Raw genomic sequence first — 7,804 nt, forward strand, 5'->3', positions numbered from 1 at the left:
CTGCGTGGTTGACCGCAGGGGGCAGTGTGGTTCCGTGGGACGTGAGTAGATACGGTTTCCTGTTTTCCTTGAGGAAAAAAAAGGGAATGTTTCATGAGCAGATGAATTTAGAAATCCAGGCGTTAAAGTTGAATAGGTTTATTTACCCTAAGACATTTTAGGGCCTTTAAGATACTAATATGCATTGGGAATCTCCAAAAGGATCTTATAATTCAGAGCATTAGCCTTTTTTTTTTTTAAACCTTAGAGCCCTTTAAAAAAAAAATCCATTGTGTTTTTGAGGGACAGATGTTCCAAGGAACACACCTCGGGAAGCCCTGCCCTAAAATGTTGTTGGAATTGTCGTCCGCCCCCCTCCCTCTCCCCTTAGGACCTGTAGCATACTCTGTCTAGTATTACTCGGTATTATTCTGTCTGTGCAGCAGCCTCAACCAGTTCACTGGCAGGAATTACATCTTCTCCCATATAGCTGTCCCTGCACCTAAAAGTGAGCCTTGGATAAATGAGATATTTAATAGGTATTGATTGCCTGGGTGATAAACTTCAGACCACGCAGTGAACAACCAGTGTTTATGACCTGTTTAGAGATCATCTGTTTGGGGCTTCGAATAATTTGGACTTAAACAGACAAAAAAAAACCAGATTGTTCCCAAGTAGGAACCCTGCACCGCAGCAGCTGGCTTCCTCCCCTCGCCTCCCGCAGGCCAGCACTGCTGCCTAACATAGCTTCTCCACAAAATGCTTTTCTGGGGTTCCCTGCCTAAAAAAATAGCTGCAAAGAAACACAACTTGGTCCTAAATATCCTGAAACCTTCAGATAATACTTGCCTTTGTTCAGCGAAATCCAAAAAGTGAGCTCCAGCCAGAAAGGGGCTGTTACTGAGGTGCTAAAAGAACCTCAGATGGGGTGAGCCAATCCCAACCGAAATGGTGCGCCCAGACCAAATCCCAGTGAGATGTGAAGGCCATCTGCAAGAGAAGGGCAAGGCTGCAGGAGCACATTTATTTAATAAACCTGGAGTTTCCTTTTACGGCTCCATTGCCTTTCCTCCAAAACAGGCACTTGGGCTTCAGCTCCCCAACCTTTCTTCCTTCCTTTTTCTTGCCTCGTGAGGCAGCGCAATGAAGTGAAGAGAACTTGTCCTAAGCTTAGCCTTCAATAGAGGTGGCTTTCAGCAAGTCATTTAGCGTCCAAGCCCTTTGGGAAGATAGCGGTAGACATTGTGTATTCCCCTCTGCCCTATGGAGCCTCAGCAGTATTTGGAGGAACTTGAATGCAAGTCAAAGGAGGGAAATAACACCTTTCCCCTGCCAGTGATTGGTTCAGGAGTGGGCATGCAACCTGATTCTGGCCAAGAAGACGAGAGATGTTTGCTGGAGGCAGGAGCCTCTCTCCCGTGTGAGCCATGAATGAAGATGCCATCTCAGGATGGAGCCTACCCCAAGAATGGCAGCAGGAAGAAGAAAAATCTGCATCTTTGGTGACATTGCTCATCTGTTTGTCTAACAGCAGTGCTTCCAGACTTCCCTATCCCTAACATGATTTATATATCTCTAGCATATTTAAACCAGCCTGTTTGGGGTCTGCTACCAAATGCTCCCTCAGTGACCCCAGACAGCAGGCATACAGGGAAAGGCCAGGAGTGTTTGGCCACATAGTAGGTGCTCAACAAAATTTTATTTCCCCTTCCCCTCTCATACCTAAAAGCAATCTCGAAAATGTGATCAAAGAAAACCCCATTTCTCCACTTTCAAAATTTAACTGGGGGGTGCACGGGTGGCTCAGTGGTAGAACGTCACCTTCCATGCGGGAGACCCGGGTTCAATTCCCAGCCCATGCACCGTCCCCCCCAAAACAAAAACCAAAAAAAAGAAAGATTTAACTGAAGTAGTCTCAGACTTATAGTAGGTCTTCAGTAAGTATTTGGATAACTCTTGTGATTCCCCTCTGGGGTGTGATGTCCATAATGTCTGAGTTCCAGTGTGTGGCTTGCTTGGTGGGTTTGGGGAGTAGCAGACCGACTTATAGACAGCAGAGATCTCAGTCCTGTTTCTAGGCTCAGAAATGAAGCGCTGGAGCACGGGTCCTCCCCCACTTTCCACACCCACAGCCCCATCGCCTGCTCTCTAAGATGCCTGCCAGTGGTAAGCTGGGGAAGTCTGTGGCCAATCACCTGCAAAGCAGCCATCTGAGGAATGTCTGGTATTTAGGGTATGTGGTATGGTGTGGGTTTGTTTTTCTGTTCATCACTTGGCAGTGAAAATCCCTAACTATTTTGTCTGGAAGCATTAGCATGGAGCTGAGGGCCCAGGGAGAGGCAGGTGGGGGAGGGACTGGAAGTGTCCTGAGCTTTTCCTGTTCCGGGGACTGAATGTACCGTCCCCACCTCGTCGTGCTCCGCTCAGGCTCCGACTTTTCCCAGTAGAGGCTGCGTCACATTAGGAGCTGCCGGGCAAAGGCATTTCCTTGGGAGAAGTCCCTGAAAGTCGCAGGGGAGACTAGGGCAGGGAGGAAGCACTATGACATGAATTGTTGCAATTCCCTTTCACTGCCCCTGCTCCTTAGCTTGGCGCTGGGGACTGGAAGTCATGAGGTCTGGGTTCTAGTTCTGACTGCGTGACCTTGAGCACATTTCTTGACTTCTCTGGGCCTCTGTTTCCATGTGTAAACAGGCATTCCACCCTGAAGCGGGTCTGTGTGGTGGACAAGACCTGTGACGCCTGACAGCTTACAATTTCCACAGTACTATTTATATACTAAGGACTCTGCTCTGGTCACCATCATCCTCATCACAGCCAACGTTTATTAAGTGCTTACACTTATTAAGTACTAGTTACAGCTCTGGACATTTTGTATAGATTGATTCATTTAATCCTCACAGCAACCCTATAAGAATGAACCTCATTTTACAGATGAGGAAACTGAGGCATGATAAAGTTAGTTACTTTCCCCAAGCCACACAGCTAGAAAATAGCAGGAAATGAACCCTGAATTTGTATCTGTATCCATTATGCTCTATTTTTGTATGGCATTTTTTTTTTTGTAAAACAAATGAAGGTATGATCTCCATTTTATAGATGAGGGAACTGAGGATGAAAGAAGTGCCATTTGGCCAAAGTTACACAGCTTTTAAACTGAACCTAGATGTGTGTGCTGCAAAGGTTCCCATCACTTTGTACCAGCTCTCAACGGATTGATGTGCCCAAAGAGAGAAGACCCTTCAGACTCCCCAGCGATCGCTGCAGCTTGATGGGTTTGAGCTTGGGGGTCACCATTGATAAGCATCATGAGGGTGTCAAAATAGTTCTCATAAATTTAAAAACATGGCTCATACAAATGTACAGCAAGCATGTGTCCAAGATTGATTTAACTCGTTAAGAAGGGAACCATGAACAAAATGGTAAGGCTTTTAGGAGAAAAAAAGTATGAATCACTGAAAGAACGAATGCTGGGTTCATGCTGCTAAATTTAAAGTGTTGAAGGCCCAGTAAGGTAGCAAGCTTTGCACTGTAATCTAGCCTATCAGACAAAACCATGGCGCCTCAACAAGACAAGTATCGTTTGCATCGTCACTGGTCTCCTACCGCTTAACCTCTACTCAGAGCCCTAGAATGTCTCACTCAGTAGTAAATTGAGGGTCAAAGCAAAGGAATATCCCCCTAGAGAACTAGGTCATCCTCACACGGGTCTGTTAGCTCCTGTCCCATGCCTAAATCCAAGTTCTGAATACTTTTCCTAAGCACAGGACACCGAGCTGGTGAACAGCTACGACTGTCGTAGCTTGCAAGGGCCTGGCGTTTTATGTTAGGAGACGCCCAGATTCAAGTACCGGCCCTGTGTTTTGTGTGCTTAGCAGATCCCTACCAACCGCGGTTTCATCATCTGGAAAGATTTTTTTGTTAATGGGCATAGCAACACCCTCCTTTGAATCTCACAGAATTCTTGCAAGAATCAAATAAAAGAATGGATGTAACAGGACTGGGTCAGTCGCTGTTCTGGCTTCTGATTTAGGGGGAATAGCCCCTGCATGTTAAGGGGAGGCTCTTGCTGGCAAACTCTCTTAACATGGCAGGGGAAAAAATTAAAAAGCCCACAGCTCCCTGGGATGCTCCGGCAACCACAGACATAGCCAAATGAGCACGAGCCACCTGCAGGCCAAGCCAGCAAGACAAGGATTTCAATGGACTGCATCCCAAGATTCATAAATAATTCAGAAGTGCCGCGAGGGGTGTTGGTCACAGTGAAGCTTGGGTTGGACACATTGGCACGAATCCTCTCCCCTGAGCTCAGAAGCTTAATCTGGGGTCAGCATACTTTTTCTGCAAAGGGCCAGATGGTAAATATTTTGGGCTTAGCAGGTCACACACAGTTTGTGTTGTTATATATTCTTTCTTTGGGGGTTTTACAACCTTTTCAAAATGTAGGACGCATCCTCGGCCAGCTAGCTGGACTGAAACAGGCAGCGGGCTGGATTGGCCCAGTGGCCATAGGTTGTTGACTCACTGCTACCATAAGCAGTGGAAAGAACACAGATCTTGGAGTTTAGAGAGCCGACTTGGAATCCTGTTTTATTTCTAACTGTGTGGACCTGGGAAAGCGTCCTTATCCCTCGGAACCTCAGTGTACTTGTGGGGAAAACTTCTTTCAAAAAATATTTGCTGCACATTTACTACCCTGCCAGGCACAAAAGCAATGATTATGAGGCAGAAATTACGGGGAAAAGGCCTCGCAAGTGAAAGGAGCATGCATTAGGACAAGACATCAGCTTCTATTTCATGTGCTGTACTAATGCATGCTCTAAAATGGTTAAAGCTGCTCGGGGCAGGGGTCACAAAAAGAGACCATCAGTTCTCTGATGGTGGCCTAGAATCAGGCAGGGCTGTGTGGCAATACCCTGAGAAACTGGAATTCATTTTGTCAGGAGTGGGTGCCCCCTTCCCTGAAGCACCTGAGCAGCAGCCAAAGTTGAGAACCCCTGCTGAGAAGGGCCCCCTGCTTTGCCGGGTGCAGGAGGTCTGAGCGCTGGTCCAGGCAGGTGTCCTGGTGCCTCGCTGGTGGCCTCACTCCACACCCAGCTAAGCCGGCGGTCCCGCAAAGCAAAGCATTTCTGGGTGAAGCTTTTGTTCAAGGCACCAGCCTGAAGGACTGTTTCGTATCGAAAGAAATTAGTGGTTTTTCTGAGAGCACAGAAATGGTAAAAGGAGCGGCGGCCACAGGTGGAAGGAAGCTGGCCTCGCCTGCTGCCCTGGGGTCCTTAGCCTCTGACGCCTCCCCAGGGCTCTATTAACAGGTGCAGACCCTGAGGCTTGGAGAGCTCACCCAGCTGGCCTGGCCACAGGCTAATAAACAATTTCATTAAAGAGAGAGATGAGCCCAGTAAGAGGCTCCAGGGAGGGTGGCTTCTCTCGTGAAATACGTTCTTGTAGCTTTATCGACACTTCCCTTTATGGCATTTTTTTTAATGACCCCAAGATGAGAACAATGGATATTTATGCTGAGACGCTCCAACAGGATTTCATTTATTTATTTATTCTTAAAATCTCAGCGGCTCAGGGTTAACTCATTTAAGAAGCAAATCCCTCCTCCCTTCCTTGCGATTCAGACCTAGGGTGATACTGAGCTGTAGATGGCCAGGTTGTCATTAATTCTTTGCTTTAGCTGATAAATATGCTCCCCAAACAAGCTGTGAATAAATAAAATCATAACATGAAGGATTTGGGGAAATTGTGTGTGTGTGTTTGGTAAAAAAGAGAATTCTTCTGAAGAAAGAATAATTTACCTTCATTTATTTGGTTTGCAAATTTTCATTTTGGCATATTGGGTTTGCTTAATTATGTCTGTACTTTTAGCTACTGTTTCTTTAGTGGCAGGGTCCTAAATTCTCACAGATGGGATATTTGTAATGCATAAAAAGCAGCAAATGTTTTTTCCGTACTTCTCATGCCAGATACCACTAGACCAAAATCACATACACGATCCCATTTACTGCTCACAAAAATTCTACAACACAGACTGTATTGTCCCTTCTTTATTAGATAAAGAAGCACTTAAATAATAGGGAACAAGTGTCTTTTCCAAGTTAGGAAGCACAAAGCTTTTCTCATCACTGCAAAAGACAGAGAAACTCCATCCTCTACCTCTCCATTCCCCCAGCCTTAATAAATCCAAATTCTAGGTTGGCATGAAGACATGTTTTACTGAACCAGGCCCTCTATTGTCCGGTGGGAAAGGGGCTGGGCTGGACAGGCAGAGACTACCGGCATGGTCAGCACGCAGGCCCAAGGCAGGCTGCAAAAGAGAGTGTGGGGCTGAGCACCCACAGGCCTGCCCAGCCCTGGCCCTGCCCTCTGCTGCGGCTCCTCAGTTTCCCTGTCTGTAGAATGGATCCACTGTTACTGCCTGCAGCACAAGGTGTCCAGGAGAGACAGAGCCCCACCTGAGCACACAGCAGTCCTCGCCCCCCACAGCCCGCTCACCATCGTGACGTTCCTTATCGGTGGATGCCTGCCCAAGGACGAAGCCCCCTTGCCACCCCCTGTAAATCTGGCAACACATTTTTCAATGTATTTACTGTGATAACACATACAACATAAAATTTTCCTTCAAGTGTACAATTCAGTGGGATTGGTTGCATTCACAATGGTGTGCCATCATCACCACCATCCGTTACCAACACTTTTCCATCACCCCAAGCAGAGACTCCGGCAGAGCATTTTTTGAATGAAAATTTCAGTTCCAGGCTCTTACCTGAGCATTCCCCCACTCGCACCCCCCAACACACTATTACTAGGAACGCTGAGGGTAGAAGGGAAAGGGAGGGGGGCATTGCCGAGGCTGTGAAGAAGGCTGGGCAGGTGGTAGCGGGGCAGGAATAAGCTTGGGTGCTCCCTGCTTCCCCAGAGGCCCCGCGCTGGAGCTGCAGCCGCTTCCCCTTCCCACCTCCTCCCCACCCTCCCTGCGCTCCTCCCTCAGGGCACCTGCAGGGTGGAAGTTTCCAGAGTCCAACCGAGCTGGGCCTGGGTCCTGCCTCTGCTGCCAGCAGGTTTTATGACAGCCTCCTAGAAATGGGGGGCCTGTACCCCCTCAACTCAAACAGCGTCCGGGGAGGTTTAAAGAAGATAATGAGGACAAGTTTCACCCTCATGGATCAGTGGCTCTGAAATCCCCCAGAGGGCTCGTTAAAACACAGATACGGGACCCCCATCCCCTAATTCTCTGCTTCTGCTGGGGTAAGACTCTAGAATTTACATTTCTATCAAGTTCCCAGGCAAAGCTGCTGCTCAGGGAGGCACACTCTGAGAACCAGGGACTGGTGACAATTCGCAGCCTGTTCACTCACTGCCATTGGCCACGCGGCCAGGAGACTCATGGCCGGTCCCGTTCGTGGCTAGAGGGTGTCCCTCCCGCAGCCCGACTGTGCCAGGAGACCAGGGTGCCGGGGAGGACCCGTGCCCCAGCCGCGTCCTCTCACTGACGAAGGAGGGTCCCAGACAGAGCTGCAGCGGGGTGCAAACCCCAGGAGACCGAAAATGTGTCTTGCTACAAACAGCCCAAGGAACTTCTGAAAAAGGCAGAAATTCTGGCCCCCAAACCCCAGAGAGTCTGTCTCAGCAGGTGTTAGTGAGGCCATTTCACCACTTTAATTAAAAAGCATCTGAAGAAACTGAACGTGAACTCGCCTGAACGGCACTGTTGTTGGAGGTCGACAAAAAGAACATTCTAAAACTCTTAGAAAAGACGAATTTGATTGGCTGAAGGATGTAAGCCCGCCTCCAGGGTGACGTGTCTGCCTGTGGATATCAG

General features: G+C 48.1%; 1 long non-coding RNA gene across 1 annotated transcript; it reads left to right on the forward strand.

The window, feature by feature from the left end:
- Positions 1–6: 6 nt before the first annotated feature.
- LOC143655199 (uncharacterized) lies at positions 7–4,271 on the forward strand. The gene is made up of 3 exons (XR_013162104.1): positions 7–41; positions 2,112–2,212; positions 3,079–4,271. It is a non-coding gene; the product is annotated as an uncharacterized LOC143655199 (long non-coding RNA).
- Positions 4,272–7,804: the final 3,533 nt, after the last annotated feature.

The sequence above is a fragment of the Tamandua tetradactyla genome, chromosome 14 (genome assembly GCF_023851605.1).
Source record: "Tamandua tetradactyla isolate mTamTet1 chromosome 14, mTamTet1.pri, whole genome shotgun sequence".
In the NCBI taxonomy this organism is placed as follows: Eukaryota; Metazoa; Chordata; class Mammalia; order Pilosa; family Myrmecophagidae; genus Tamandua; species Tamandua tetradactyla.